Source organism: Aptenodytes patagonicus, unplaced genomic scaffold, assembly GCF_965638725.1.
Source record: "Aptenodytes patagonicus unplaced genomic scaffold, bAptPat1.pri.cur scaffold_391, whole genome shotgun sequence".
In the NCBI taxonomy this organism is placed as follows: Eukaryota; Metazoa; Chordata; class Aves; order Sphenisciformes; family Spheniscidae; genus Aptenodytes; species Aptenodytes patagonicus.
This window is the reverse complement of record NW_027472298.1, coordinates 23910-39053: the sequence shown is the minus strand read 5'-3', so window position 1 is coordinate 39053 and position 15144 is coordinate 23910. Positions and strand designations below refer to the sequence as shown.

Here is a 15144-nt window from a genome sequence, read left to right as displayed (position 1 = left end):
GGCACGCGCCGCCCGGCGGGTTCTCCCTGCTGCTGCCGCCTGGTGGCCGCAGCCCGGTACTGCAGCGCCGCCGCTGCCCCGGTACGCAGCAGCGCCGCCGCCGCCTTCCCTGCTGCCCCTGGTGGCCGAAATGCGGTACTGCAGCCCGGCGATCGCACGCGGGCTCTGATCCCTCCGGCGCGCCGTCGGCGTCCTGCGCATGCGCACTGCCCGGCAGCAGCATGGCGGCGCGCTGGCAACCGGTGAGGTGAGTGAGCCCCTTCGGCGCGTCTCTTGCCCGATGGCTGCCCGAGGGTGGCGGGACGGGAAGCTTCAAACCGCCTGCTGCGGCAGGCTCCCGATCCACTGCAGGCGAGCCGGGTCAGGTCAGCCCCAGGGACTTACCCGAGAGCTGACAGAAGGGAAGAGGGGAAGGAGGTGGACACCCTCCCAGGCGCAGGGCACCTGCCCAACTCACCAGAGCTCCCTCTGAGCCTCCCCCGGCCCCGCTCGCTCTGTGTAGCTGCCCCCAGCTCCAGCACTTCCCCTGAAGCCTGTCCCATAGCCCCAGGCCGCCCCCAAGCCCTGTAGTGAAGGCCGCAAGCTGGCCCTCGAATGTGCGTGATTCTCCCTTAACGCGGGTGCCATTACCAGCGCGAGGAAAGAGCGGCATCTCCAGAAGCCCCTGCGGAAGCAGGGGGTCTGGCCAGGGGCCATCTACGGTAATAACGGGTGCTGCTTCTTCTTTCCCTCTCCCAGAGGCCGTGCTGAGGATGCAGTTTTCCATTCCTCCCTTGGGGATGCCGTTGACTGCACCTGCCTCAGGCTTGCGTGGGTTGTCTGCCCGGCCTCGCTTTCCTCACGGCGTGGGGGCGAAAAGGGACAGGCGGAGCGCTTACTGGCTGTGGACAGGAGCTGCCGCAGCTGAAGCTGGAGAGGCCAGAGGAAGGTTAAGAAGAAGAAACTGAAGGCCATCCAGGTGGCAGCTGCCTCCCGCTGCAGGCAAGAGACAGCCTGCCTCTCCGGGTGAGGAAGGATCCTTCTTTGTAGTCCGCAGCAGGTCAGGCTGCCCACATGCACCGCAGGGTCTGTATGTGTCACCAGCAGCATGGTACGGCCACGTAGTGCGCGAGCGAGCGAGGCTACATGTCTAGGAAGCCTCATCTTGTGAGAGCTGTAAGACACCCACGTGTTCTCTTAGGTGGAGGAGAGCCAAGCGACCGTAGTTACAGAAGAGGAAGGGAGCAGAGCAGGAGAAAGAAGCGTCCGAACTGGCAAATTCTCCTGGCAGCGCCGAGAGCGAGCGCTGCGGTGAGTCCTGGGCCCTCCCTGCCCCTCCCCTGGCCCCCCCTCTTTCCCACGCTGCTGTGATTTTTATTTCTTTATTTCTTTATTGCTCAATTTTCCCTTTGTCCTGGTCCCTGTCCTTTTTCTCTCTCTGTCTGTGTCCTGTGCCCTGTTACCGTCTTTAACCCTTCTTTCTTCTTCCTCTCCTGACCCCGCAATCTCTCTATGCCTCTGTCCCTCTCACCGACCCGACGTTTTCTTGCTCGCTCTCTCTGCAGGGCTCCTCGTCCCTATTTTTCTTGATTTCTCTACCTCTCTGACCTTTTCTTTCGACCTTTCTTTCTCTCTCTGCTCCTCTGTCTTCTCCCTTGTCTTATTTTTCTCTTTCTAGTCTTCTGTCCTGCTCCTCATCACTGTATTTTCTTTCTTCATTTCCCTGCCCTGCTCCCCATTCTTCTCTTTCTTTTCTCCATACACCTTTATGCAGATCCCCATCCCTCCCTCCCTCCCTCTCTGTCGTTATCCTTGCGTCCCTCGTTGTCTCTCCATTCCTCTGTCCTGCTCCCCATCCCTAATTTTCCTTTTCCATTTCTCTGTCCTGCTTTTGGTCCCTGTTTTTTCCTCTGGCTCCATCTCCCTGTCATTCTCCCTGTTGCTCTCACTTGCTCTCTATCCCGATGTCCTGCTCCCCATCCCTGTTTTTCTCTGTATCCCATTTCTGTCCCTCACTTGTTTTCTGTATCCCTCTCTCCTTCCTCCTGTCCTTCCTTCCCCCTGCCCCCCTGCCTCTGGCCTGCTTCTTGTCACTGTTTTTTCTTGCTCCTGCTCTCTGTCCAAGTTCTGTCACTCTTTCTCTCTCTGTCCCTCTGTCCTTCCTCCAACCTGTATTTCCCTCTCTCTATCCCTCTGCCCCTAATGCTGCTTCCTCTACCTCTCGGTCCCGTTCCCTGCCCCTTTTTTCCTCTCGCTGTCCATCTGTCCTCCTTCCTCTCCCTAGTTATTCTGCCTTTATCGCTCTGTCCCACTGCCTGTCTCATTGTTTCTGGTTATATCCCCCTGTCCAGCCAGCCGTCCCTTTTTTCCTTTCTCTCTTCCCTACTCTGGCCCTGCTTTTTCTTCCTTCGTCTCTGTCCAGCAGCCCCTCAGCGGTTTCTTTTTTCCCCCTTCTCCATCTCTTTGTTTTAATCTGCATCTGTCCCTGCCCCCGATCCCCAGTCCCTCTGTCCTGTTCCTTGCCCTGCTTTTGGTCTCTTCGTGTCCCGCGCTCTATCCCCATCTTTCCCTCTGTCTCCCTCCTTCCTTTTCCCTCCTTCTTTTTCTTTGCATCCCTTTGTCTTGTTGTTCACCAGTATTTTTTCCTCCCACTCCTCTGTCCTGCTCCCTGTCCCTTACTTCTCTGTCAATCCCTCTGTCCTGTTGCCTGTCGTTGTTTTTGCTGTCTGCATCATCTCTTTCGGCTCTATCCTCCTGTCCTGCTCCCCAGCAGGACTTTTTCTTTCTCCAGCTCTCTCACCTGCTCCCCACCCCTCTCTTGTTCCCTCTGGCATTCTTTCCACTTCCCTGTACCTTTCTCTCTGCAATCCTGTGTCCCGCGCTCTCTGTCCCTCCCTGTTTATATCCCACTGTCCTGGTCCCCGTCCGTCTCTTTGCCTCTCTCTTTCTCTCTCTCTCTCTCTGTTCCTGACCTTGTCGCTGTTTTTTCTTTCTCCGTCTCTCTGTCCTGTTGCTCATCTCTCTCCAGTTCCCTTTCTGTTTTTTTTCCTCTCTTGGTTACTCTGCTTTTTGTCCTGTCCCTATTTTTTGTCTCTCTTCATCCCTCTGTCCTGCTCTGTGTCCCCTCCCTCTCGCTCCCTGTGTGTGTCCTTCTGTGTGTTACCCGTCCTTCTCCCTGTTGATTTTTTCCTCTTGCTGTATCCCTCTGTCCTGCTCCCTAGAAGTATTTTTTGAATTCTCTGTATTTCTGTTCTTCCGCCCATCGCATTTTTTGTTCTCTGTCTCTCTCTCCTGCTCCCCATCCTCCCCTTTCTCTCTGTCGTTCTTTCCTCTTCCCTGTACCTCTTTTTTTCTGTATCCTTGCATCCCCCCCCCCCCGCCCCTCCCTCCGTCTCTCCCTCCATCTCTCCCTCCATCTCTCCCTATGACACTGTCTTGCTCTCCACCCCTCTCGTTTTTTCTTTCTACCCTTCTGGTGTGTGTCCCCCTCCCCGCCCCCTTTTCCGTGTCCTGGTCTTTCTCTACATCCTTCTGTCATTCTCCTTCTCTTGCTCTTCTTGCTCTTTCTCTCTCTCTTCCTCTGTCCTATTCGCTGCCCATCGCTATTTTTTTTCCTCCTCCATCCCTTTGTCCTGCTCCCTGTCCTTGTCAGTCTTTCTCTTTGTTCTGCCTCTAGCCTGTCTTTGTTTTCTCCACCTCTGTCCTTTTCCCCGTACCTTTTTCTCTCTGCTCCTCAGTCCTTTTCTTGTCTTCTTTTTCTCTTTCTGCCATCCCTCTCTTTTTGTCTGTGACCTTCTGTGCTGTTCCCTCCTCCCTCTCCCTCCCTCTCCCTCCCTCTCCCTCCCTCTCCCTCCCTCTCCCTCCCTCTCCCTCCCTCTCCCTCCCTCTCCCTCCCTCTCTCTTTCTCCAGTTATCTGTTGTCTTACCTGTCCCTCTTTCTCTGCCTCGAATGTTTCTTTCTCCATCTCTGCCCCGCTCCCTGTCCCTTTTCTTTTATTCTGTCCTCCGTTCTCCCCCTAACATTTTTGTCTGTATATCTCCGTACCACTGCCTGTCTCGCTATATCCCCCTGCCCAGCTCACTGCCCCGTTATTCCCCTCTGTCCTGCTCCCTGGCCCTTTTTCTCATCCTGCAGTCCGTCACTGTTTTTTCTTTCTCCATCTCTTTATCCTGATCTGTCTCCCTCTTCTTTTCCCTCAGTTCCTCTGGCTTGTTCCCTATCTTTTTCTCTCCCTCCCGCTTCTTTATTCCTCTCATTCAATTTCTCTCCCAATCCATCTGTTCTGCTCCCTGCCCATCATTTTCTCTTTCTAGTCTTCTGTCCTGCTCCTCATCACTGTATTTTCTTTCTTCATTTCTCTGCCCTGCTCCCCATTCTTCTCTTTCTTTCTCCATACACCTTTATGCAGATCCCCATCCCTCCCTCCCTCCCTCCCTCCCTCCCTCTCTGTCGTTATCCTTGCGTCCCTCGTTGTCTCTCCATTCCTCTGTCCTGCTCCCCATCCCTAATTTTCCTTTTCCATTTCTCTGTCCTGCTTTTGGTCCCTGTTTTTCCTCTGGCTCCATCTCCCTGTCATTCTCCCTGTTGCTCTCGCTTGCTCTCTATCCCGATGTCCTGCTCCCCATCCCTGTTTTTCTCTGTATCCCATTTTCTTGCTCCCTGTCCCTCACTTGTTTTCTGTATCCCTCTCTCCTTCCTCCTGTCCTTCCTTCCCCCTGCCCCCCTGCCTCTGGCCTGCTTCTTGTCACTGTTTTTTCTTGCTCCTGCTCTCTGTCCAAGTTCTGTCACTCTCTTTCTCTCTCTGTCCCTCTGTCCTTCCTCCAACCTGTATTTCCCTCTCTCTATCCCTCTGCCCCTAATGCTTCTTCCTCCACCTCTCGGTCCCGTTCCCTGCCCCTTTTTTCCTCTCGCTGTCCATCTGTCCTCCTTCCTCTCCCTGGTTATTCTGCCTTTATCGCTCTGTCCCACTGCCTGTCTCATTGTTTCTGGTTATATCCCCCTGTCCAGCCAGCCGTCCCTTTTTTCCTTTCTCTCTTCCCTACTCTGGCCCTGCTTTTTCTTCCTTCATCTCTGTCCAGCAGCCCCTCAGCGGTTTCTTCTTTCCCTTCTCCATCTCTTTGTTTTAATCTGCATCTGTCCCTGCCCCCGATCCCCAGTCCCTCTGTCCTGTTCCTTGCCCTGCTTTTGGTCTCTTCGTGTCCCGCGCTCTATCCCCATCTTTCCCTCTGTCTCCCTCTTTCCTTTTCCCTCCTCCTTTTCCTCTGCATCCCTTTGTCCTGTTGCTCATCAGTATTTTTTCCTCCCATTCCTCTGTCCTGCTCCCTGTCCCTTACTTCTCTGTCAGTCCCTCTGTCCTGTTGCCTGTCGTTGTTTTTGCTGTCTGCATCGTCTCTTTCGGCTCTGTCCTCCTGTCCTGCTCCCCAGCAGGACTTTTTCTTTCTCTGACCTGCTCCCTGCCCCTCTGTTTTTCCCTCTGTCATTCTTTCCACTTCCCTGTACCTTTCTCTCGGCAATCTTGTGGCCCGCGCTCCCTGTCCCTCCCTGTTTATATCCCACTGTCCTGGTCCCCGTCCCTCTCTTTGCCTCTCTCTCTCTCTGTCCTTGTCCCTGTTTTTTCTTTCTCCATCTCTCTGTCCTGCTGCTCATCTCTCTCCAGTTCCCTTTCTGTTTTTTTTCCCCTCTCTTGATTACTCTGCTTTTCTACCTGTCCCTTTTTTTGGTCTCTCTTCATCCCTCTGTCCTGCTCTGTGTCCCCTCCCTCTCGCTCCCTGTGTGTGTCCTTCTGTGTGTTACCCGTCCTTCTCCCTGTTGATTTTTTCCTCTTGCTGTATCCCTCTGTCCTGCTCCCTAGAAGTATTTTTTGAATTCTCTGTATTTCTGTTCTTCCGCCCATCGCATTTTTTGTTCTCTGTCTCTCTCTCCTGCTCCCCATCCTCCCCTTTCTCTCTGTCGTTCTTTCCTCTTCCCTGTACCTCTTTTTTTCTGTATCCTTGCATCCCCCCCCCCCCGCCCCTCCCTCCGTCTCTCCCTCCATCTCTCCCTATGACACTGTCTTGCTCTCCACCCCTCTCGTTTTTTCTTTCTACCCTTCTGGTGTGTGTCCCCCTCCCCGCCCCCTTTTCCGTGTCCTGGTCTTTCTCTACATCCTTCTGTCATTCTCCTTCTCTTGCTCTTCTTGCTCTTTCTCTCTCTCTTCCTCTGTCCTATTCGCTGCCCATCGCTATTTTTTTTCCTCCTCCATCCCTTTGTCCTGCTCCCTGTCCTTGTCAGTCTTTCTCTTTGTTCTGCCTCTAGCCTGTCTTTGTTTTCTCCACCTCTGTCCTTTTCCCCGTACCTTTTTCTCTCTGCTCCTCAGTCCTTTTCCCTTGTCTTCTTTTTCTCTTTCTGCCATCCCTCTCTTTTTGTCTGTGACCTTCTGTGCTGTTCCCTTTCCTTTCTTTCTCCCATTATCTGTTGTCTTACCTGTCCCTCTTTCTCTGCCTCGAATGTTTCTTTCTCCATCTCTGCCCCGCTCCCTGTCCCTTTTCTTTTATTCTGTCCTCCATCCTCCCCCTAACATTTTTGTCTGTATATCTCCGTACCACTGCCTGTCTCGCTATATCCCCCTGCCCAGCTCACTGCCCCGTTACTCCCCTCTGTCCTGCTCCCTGGCTCTTTTTCTCATCCTGCAGTCCGTCACTGTTTTTTCTTTCTCCATCTCTTTATCCTGATCTGTCTCCCTCTTCTTTTCCCTCAGTCCCTCTGGCTTGTTCCCTATCTTTTTCTCTCCCTCCCTTCTTCCTTATTCCTCATTCAATTTCTCTCTCGATCCATCTGTTCTGCTCCCTGCTCATTATTTTCTCTCTCTTTCCCTCTGTCCTGCTCCCTGATCCTGTTTTTCTTCCGCCATGTCACTGCAGGGCTCCTCATCTCTTTTTTTATTGATTTCTCCATCTCACTGTCCTTTTCCCTGTACCTTTCTTTCTCTGCTCCTCAGTCCTTCTCCCTCATTTTATTTTTCTCTTTCTGTTCCTCTGTCCTGCTCCCCATTGCTGTATTTTTGTTCTCTGTATTTGCTGCTCCAGTAACGACAGCCGAGTTGTCCCAGGGGAAGGGTGAGTGTACAGGCACTGAGCTCTGGAGCAGACTCACTCCTAGGAATTATACACATTAATGAATAAAACACTTGCTGTCTCCTTTGCGCTCATGGCTGCGTTTGTAGTCCTTTGTACTTGGTGAGGGGCTGTCAGAGAGTCCAGCGGAGCAGGTTACATATTGGGTGTAAGGGGCCATGGCTGCAGCTGGAGGAGCCCCAGCTGGGGCCAGTGAGGCTGATGGTGATGGCCCCTCTGTGTAAAAGGGCTGCAGCCCCAGGAGGTGGTGCTGCTGGGCCATGCCTGTCTGAGAATGCTGACGAGCTGCAAGGATGTTTCCAGCTGAGAGGTTCATGGTCAGTTGGAGTCAGGCCCCATGAGGGCAGCTCCCAGGGATTTTCTGAGAGCTGGTGGAGAGGAAGGAGGAAGAGGGGCAGGAGATGGCTGCCCACCCCAACCCTGGGTACCTGGAGGCCTTCCCACCCCCTGGAAAGGCGCGGGGTGCCTCCCCAACTCAACAAAGCTCCTCCAGCCCTACTCACCCCGTGCAGCTGCCCCCAGCTCCAGCACCTCCCCTGAAGCCTGTCCTATAGCCACAGACTGCCCCCAAACCCTGTCCTCACAGCAGCACGCTGGCCCTTGAATATGCTTTATTCTCCATAAATGCAGGTGCCATTAGCATCAGTTTGGGGAAAGAGCGGCGTCTCCAGCAGCTCCTGCAGAAGGAGGGGTTCCTGCCTGAGGATAGCTACAGTCATCACTCTGCTAACAGTTGCTTGTTTTTTTTCCTCTCCCAGAGGTAGTACTGAGGACTCAGTTGTCAGTTCCTCTCTGGGGATGCTGTTGACTGCAGCCGGCTCAGGTTTGTGTGTGTTGCTTTTGGCCTCATTCTCCTAGCGGCACGGGCGAAAAGGGACAGGCGGAGCACTTACTGGCTGTGGACAGGAACTGCTGTGGCTGAAGCTGGAGAGGCCAGAAAAAGGTAAAGCATAAAATAAGAAGGATCCAGCTGGCAGCTGCCTCCTCCTGCAGATAGGAGACAGCCTGCCTCTCTCCAGGTGAGGAAGGATCCCTTTTAGTGTAGTCCTCAGCAGATCCGATCACCAATGTGCACGGCAGGGTCTGTATGCGTAACCAAAAGCACAGTACGGCCATGTAGTGTGTGCACATGTGAGGCTGCGTATCTGGGAAGCCTCATATTGTAAGACAGCAATCTATTCTCTTAGGTGGATGACAGTCAAGTGACTGGAGCTACAGAGGAGGAAGAGAGGGGGAGGGAGAGGAAGACATGACCAAACTGTCAAATTCTCCCTGCAGCTCCAAGAGTAGGAGCTGTGGAGAATCCTGGACCCTTGGAGCCGTGTCGTCCCCCTTCTGCATCCCGGTGACTCTCTGCCCCCTCTTCTCTTTCACTGCTGTAATTTTTTTGTTTCCCTGCACCTCTCCCTCTCTCATTCTGCAAGTCCCCCTCTTTCTCTGTCGTTCTACCTCTCGGTTTCCTTTTTCTCTCTGCACTTCTGTCCTGTTCCCTGTCCCTCTTTTTTTTTTTTTGGTCATTCTCTGTCCTGCAGCCCATCACTATTTTTGTCTTTCTCCATCTATCTGTCTGTCTTCCTATCCCAATTTTTTTTAATTCCTTCCTGCCTGCCCTTTAGCCCTTCACAATCCCCCCCCCCAGCCTCTGGCTCCATGTCCCTATTTTTAAATCCCTCTTTCTCTGCCCTGTATTCTAGATATATGTTGTCTTTCTTAGATTCTCCATTCCAGGTCCCGGTCCCTATGTTTTAATTTCTTTCCTCTCTGTCCCATAGCCCATTTTTGTCTTTATTGTTCTCTCCCTGTCCCTATTCTTTAATTCCTCTGTCTCTCCCCTTCAGCTCATGGAGGTTTTTTGGTATTTCTCAGTTTATCTCTGTCCACCTCACTGTTCCCTTCTTTCATTCCTCCCTCTCTGCCTTGTGGCCTATCACTATTCTTTGTTTTTCTCCATCTCTCTGTCTGGTTCCCTGTCCCTTCCTCCTCTCCGGCCTATAGCTCGTTGCTATTTTTTTTCCCCTCTTCCTCTCTCCCCGTGGCTCCCTTTCCCTATTTTTCAATCCCCCCTCTCTGCCCTGTAGCCGGTCGCTGTTGTATTGGGTTTACGTGGCAAGGTTTTGTTAGCTGGGGTGGGGGGGCAGGGGCTGCAGGGGTGGGTTCTGTGAGAAGACACCAGGAGTTACCCCCACGTCAGGCACAGCTGGCTCCAGGTCCAAGATGGATCTGCTGCTGGTCAAAGCTGAGCCCATCAGTAACGCTGGTAGTGCATCTGTGATGGGACATTTAAGAAAGGCTAAAAAGTGCTGTGCAGAAGCTGTGATAGAGAAAATGTGAGTGTGAAACAGCCCTGTAGACACCAAGGTCAGTGAAGAAGGAGGGCGAGGAGGTGCTCCAGGCACCAGAGCAGAGATTCCCCTGCAGCCCGTGGTGAAGACCATGGTGACGCAGGTTGTCCTCCTGCAGCCCATGGAGGTCCACGGTGGAGCAGACATGCACCTGCAGCCTGTGGAGGACCCCATGCCAGAGCAGGTGGATGCGCCTGAAGGAAGCTGTGACCCCCGTGGAGAGCCTGCACTGGAGCAGGCTCCTGTCAGCAGCTGTGGTCCCATGGAGAGGAGCCCACTCTGGAGCAGGCTCCTATCAGCACCTGTGGCCCCATGGGGGGGACCCCACACTGGAGCAGAAAAAGAGCTTGAGGAGGAAGGAGTGGCAGAGACAATGTGTGACTGCAACCCCCGCTCCCTGTCCCCCTGCGCTGCTTGGGGGTAGGATGTAGAGAAGTCAGGAGTGAAGATGAGCCCAGGGTAAAAGAGTGGGGAGGGGGGAAGGTGTGTTTTAGATTTGTTGTTTTTTCTCATTATCCTACTTTGATTTTTGAATGACAGTAAATTAAATTAATTTCCCCAAGTCGAGTCTGTTTTGCCTGTGACAGGAATTGGTGAGTGATCTCTTTGTCCTTATCTCGACGCACAAGCTTTTTTGTTGTATTTTCTCCCCCTGTCTTGTTGAGGAGGGGCAGTGACAGAGCGGCTCGGTGAGCACCTGGCAGCCAGCCAAGGTCAACCCACCACAGTTTCCTTCCATCAGGCTCCCTGTCTCTATTTTTTAATTCTTGCCTATATTTCTTGTACCCCGTTTCTTTTGAAACTTCCTTTCTACCACTCCATCCCTATCTTTTTAATTCTCACATATGTTTCTTGGACCCAGTCACTTGTTACATTTTCTTGCTACCTTTCCCTCTCTCTGTCTGCCTGACCTAATTTTAATTTCTTGCCGGTGTTTCTTGTACCCCGTCACTTTTCAAATTTTCTTCCTACGCCTCCCTCTGTGCGGCTCCATGTACCTATCTTTTAATTCTTGTGGAAGATTCTTGTATCCTGTCGCTTGCAAAATTTTCTGTCTCCCTCTATCCGTCTCCCTGTCTGTAATTAATTCTTCCCTCTCTGTTCTGTACCCTGTCGCTTTTTAGACCTACTTTCTACATCTCCCTCTTTCTATCTCCCTGTTCCTATTTGCTAGTTCTTGCCTACGTTTCTTGTACCCTGTTGCTTTTTGAAATTTTCTTTCTATGTCTACCTCTATCTGGCTCCCTGTTTCTATTTTTTATTTCTTGCCTATGTTTCTTTTCCCCTACCACTTTAGAATTTTTCCCCATCCCTTGTCTTGTCTCTATCTTGTTGTCTTGCTGGTCCCTTCCGCCTCTTTCTCCTGCTCCCTGTCTCTCTTATTTATTCCTCCGTCTCTTTCTCCCTGTGTTTTCCCCCGCAATCTCTCTGCTCTCCCCTCTCTACACCGTTGTGCTGCTCCCTGCTCCCTTTCTTGTTCACACAGTCCTGCTTTCTGGCTCCCTGTCCCACACCTCTATGTCGCTCTGTCCTTCCTCCTGTTTTTCTCTTCCCTTGTCTCCCTCTGTCCTGCCGCATTTGGGCACTGAGCCTTGTAGCCAACTCACTGCCAGGATTTATTATGCACATTAATGAATAAACTTTTCCTGCTTCCCCTGTGCCCCTGGATGTGTTTGCAGCCCCTGGGTGCAGAGTTTGTGCCTGTGGACTGGTGCAGGGGAGGGGGTGATGGCCCCCTGTTCCCAGTGGGCTCTAGCTGTGGGCTGGGGCAGCCCAGGTGAGACCCATGAGGTGAGGATGGGGCTGGGCCAAGGGTTTGAAAAGGCTGCAGGTGGGGATGGGCCAGGGCAGCACCAGGTGCAGCTGGTGAGGATGGGGCTGGCCCTGCTGTGCCAAGGGGCTCTATCTGCTGAGGGGGCTGCCTGGGCATGCCTGCTTGCAGGAGTTGGTTGAGGAGTGAAACCAAGGGGCTTCCACAGGCAGCTGCCTCCAGCAGGGAACAGCTGGTCCCCACAGCCAGGAAGGATCCCTCCCAGCCGTTCCCGACAGAGCACGCTTCCGGCACATGGCGCTGGGAGCTCAGTGCCTCTGTTGGCCGCAAGTGTAAGCCACTGTGCATCCGGAAAGCCTCGTGGGAGAGGAGCGTCGAGGCGCCTGCCGCCTCCTCCTGGGTGGGTGAGGGTCTGGCAGCCGGCACTGCAGAGGAGGCAGAGGCAGAGAGAGAAGCCTCAGGGTGGTATTGGTCTCCTGCTGGTGCCAGGAACTGTGGTGAGTCGTGCGTCCCCTCGCGTGTGTCCCGGCCCGTCTCTGCCACGCTTCTCCAGACTTCTGCCTGCCTCCTTGCCTGTCCCTGCCTCCGTCTCCCTTTCGGGCTGTCCGGTTCCCCAAAGCTTTTTGCTCTCCTGCCAGCGCTGCCCTGTACACCGTGACCTTCCTCGTTTCCTTCCTCTGCCTCTCCCTTTCCGGCTCCCCACCCGCTATCGTTTCATTCTTCCCATGCTGCCTTCTTCCCCATTGCTTGTGAAGATTGCATTTCCAGGTCTCCCTCTACCCGGCCGCCTGTCTCTGCTGTCAGTGTCGTCTTCTGCTCTGCACCCTGTCACTCTTCCCATGTCCTTTCCCTGTGGCTGTGTATCCGGCTCCCTTTCCCAATATTTCACTTCTTAGCCCTGTGGCCATTACCCCGTCGCTTCCTAAATTTTCTCCCTCTGTCTCCATTTCTCCAGTTCCTTGTCTGTGTTTTCTATTTTTTCCTGCCTGTCCTCTACTTCATCACTTTTTAAATTTTGTTTTCATGTCTTCATTTATTTAGTTTGCTGACCCTATATTTTATGTTATTTCTCTCTGTTCTTAATCCCTTCGCTTTTTAAATTTTCTTTCTACGTCTCTGTTTTAGTTTGCCGTTGCTACATTTTAGGGTTTTTTAATTTCCTTAATCCCCATCACCTTTAAAATTTTCTGTCTGCTTTCATTCCATTCACTGTCTTTATTTTTTAGTTATTTCTTGTCTTTCCTTAGTGCAGCCCTTTTAAAATTTTCTTTCTATGTCTCTGTTCTAGTTTGCTGTCCGTATTTCATATTTTTTCCTTTATCTCCCTAATGCCTATTGCTTTTTAAATGTTCTTTCTGTGCCTACTTTTATTCCATTTGCTGTTTTCTTAAAATTATTTCTTGTCTTTCCTCAGTGCTGTCGCTTTTAAAGTTTTTTTTCTATGACTCTGTTTTAGTTTGCCATCGCTACTTTTAACTTTTTCCTATTTCCTTAATCCTATTTGCTTCTAAAATTTTCTGTCTGCTTTTATTCCATTCACTGTCTTTATTTTTTAATTACTTCTTGTCTTTCCTTAGTGCCCTCGCTTTTTGACTTTTATTTCTACATCTGTGTTTTAGTTCGCTGTCCCGATTTTCAATGTTTTCCATTTATTTCCCTAATCCCTGTTGCTTTTTCATATTTTCTACCTTTATGCCGTTGGCTTTATTTAGTTCTCTCTCTTTTCTTTTAATTTTTTCTCCTCTTTCCTTAGTGCTGTCGCTTTTTAGATTTTCTTTCTACGTCTCTGTTGTAGTTCGCTGTTGCTATCTTTAAATTTTTTCCTTATTTCCTTAATCTTTCTTTCTTTCTTCCTTTATCCTGTTTGCTGTTTTTATTTCTTCATCATTTCTTGTCTTGCCTTAGTGCTCACATTTTAAAATTTTGTTTCCATGGCTGTGTTTTCATTTGCTATCATTATTGTTTAATTGTTTCCTCTCTTAATCCCTTGGCTTTTAAGATGTTGCTTCTCTGTCTTTTTTTTATCTAGTTTGCTGTCTTTATTTTTAGTTCTTTCCCGTCCGTCCTGTACCTCATCCCTTTTTATGTTTTCCTTCTATGCCTACTTTTGTCAAGCTCCCTATCTGGATTTTTTTATTTCCTGCCTGTCATGTATCCCATCACTTTAAAAATTTACTTTGTATGTCTCCATTTATTTAGTTTGTTGTCCCTATTCTTTAATTTTTTTTCTTCACTTCTGCTAGTCCTTGTTGCTTTTACAATGTTCTGTGTCTACTTTTACCCCCTTTGATGTCTTAAGTTTTGAATTATTTCTTGTCTTTCCTTAGTGCCACCTTTTTAAATATTTTCTCTTAGTCTCCATTCTAGTTTGCTGTCCCTGTTTTTTAATCTTTTCCTCTCTTATTCCCGTTGCTTTTAAAATTTTTTACATCTATTCTTATTTAGTTTTCTGCCTCTATTTTTTATCTTTTCCTCTCTTAATCGCCATCGCTTTTAAAATTTACTTTCTATGTTTCTGTTTAGTTAGCTGTCCTTATTTTTTAAATTTTTTGCCTTTATTTCCCTAATACCAGTTGCTTTTAATATTGTCTGTGTCTCCGCTTATCCAGTTCACTGTCTGTATTTTAATTTTTTTCTTCTGTCCTTTACACCTTTGCTTTTTAAATTTTCTTTCTATGTCTGCGTTTTAGTTAGTTGTCCTTCTTTTTAAATTTTTTCCTTTATTTTCTTAATCCTTTTTTAAAATGCCCTCTCTTTGTCTACTTTTATCCCATTCACTGTCTTTATTTTTAATCGTTTCTTGTCTGTCTTTACTGCTGTCACTTTTAAATTTTTTTCTATGTCTACTTTTATCAAACTCCCTGTTTTTTAATTCTTTCTTGTCTGTTGTGTACCCTGTTCATTTTTAAATTTACTTTATATGTCTCCATTTTAGTTCGCTGTCCCTATTTTTTAATTTTTCCCTTTATTTCCTTAATCTTGTTGGTTTTTTTTTTTTTCCTACATCTGCTTTTATTTAGTTCCCATCCCTATTTTTTAAATCTTTCTTGTCTGTTGGGTACTCTCTCAATTTTTCAATTTTCCTTCTATGTCTCCGTTTATTTAGTTTGCTGTCCCTGTATTTTAAATTTTTCCTCCTTTGTTGCCTTCGTTTTCCAATTTTTTTCTATGTATACTTTTGTCTAGTTTTCTGTCCCTCTTTTTAAATTTTTTTCTCCTCTACTTTGTGCCCTTTCGCTTTTTAAATTTTCTTTCTACATCTTCTATCCAGCTGTCTATCCCTATTTTGTAGTTCTTTCTTGTCTGTCACATACCGTGTCAGTTTTGATATTTTCTTTGTGTCTCTTATTTTTTTTCTCTTCTCTCAGTTCATTCCGAGGCTTTAGAGGGTCTCCTCGGCACGGTTTTATCTCTGGAGTGTAATTTGTACCCCTCTCATTTTGTCAAAACATCTCCTCAGAGCAGTCTTTTTGTCCTCTCCTCCATCTCGCTCGCCTCCAATGGGTCAGCGTCTCCCTTGCGACATCTGTACTCTGTTCAAATCCCCTCCCGAGTACCTTTGTGCCCTCGAGCCCCCTTCTATCTCTCCGGCCACCTCAGCACCCTCTATTTCTGTCACGATGCTTCCTGCGAGCGTCCTTGTGTTCCGTGGCCATCCTTGAGTTCTGCAGCAGCATTTGTATCTTCCTTATTCAGAGTCAACTTTTCCTCAGGATTTCATTTTGCCTGAGAGCACTCTTACCTTCCCTCCGCCACGTCGGATGCCTCTGTTCGGTCCTTGGCCTCCTGAGGACATCTGTACTCTGTTCAGATCCCCTCCAGACTTCCTCCTTGTGTCCCTGGGCCTTCTTTGGTCTCTCTGGCCCATTCAGGAGCCCTCTAATGGTGTCACGATGCCTATCGATGCCTTTGACGTTGCCCTTAGCACGCTTTTAGCTT

General features: G+C 49.8%; 1 long non-coding RNA gene across 3 annotated transcripts; it reads left to right on the top strand.

The window, feature by feature from the left end:
- Positions 1 to 280: 280 nt before the first annotated feature.
- On the top strand, positions 281 to 11141 carry LOC143173879 (uncharacterized). Of its 3 annotated transcripts, XR_012997818.1 has the most exons (4): positions 281 to 1290; positions 7851 to 8035; positions 8280 to 8437; positions 9553 to 11141. It is a non-coding gene; the product is annotated as an uncharacterized LOC143173879 (long non-coding RNA). The 3 variants fall into 3 exon arrangements; XR_012997817.1 differs by lacking the exon at positions 8280 to 8437; XR_012997816.1 differs by lacking the exon at positions 9553 to 11141 and having other exon boundaries at positions 8280 to 9202.
- The last annotated feature ends 4003 nt before the right edge of the window (positions 11142 to 15144 follow it).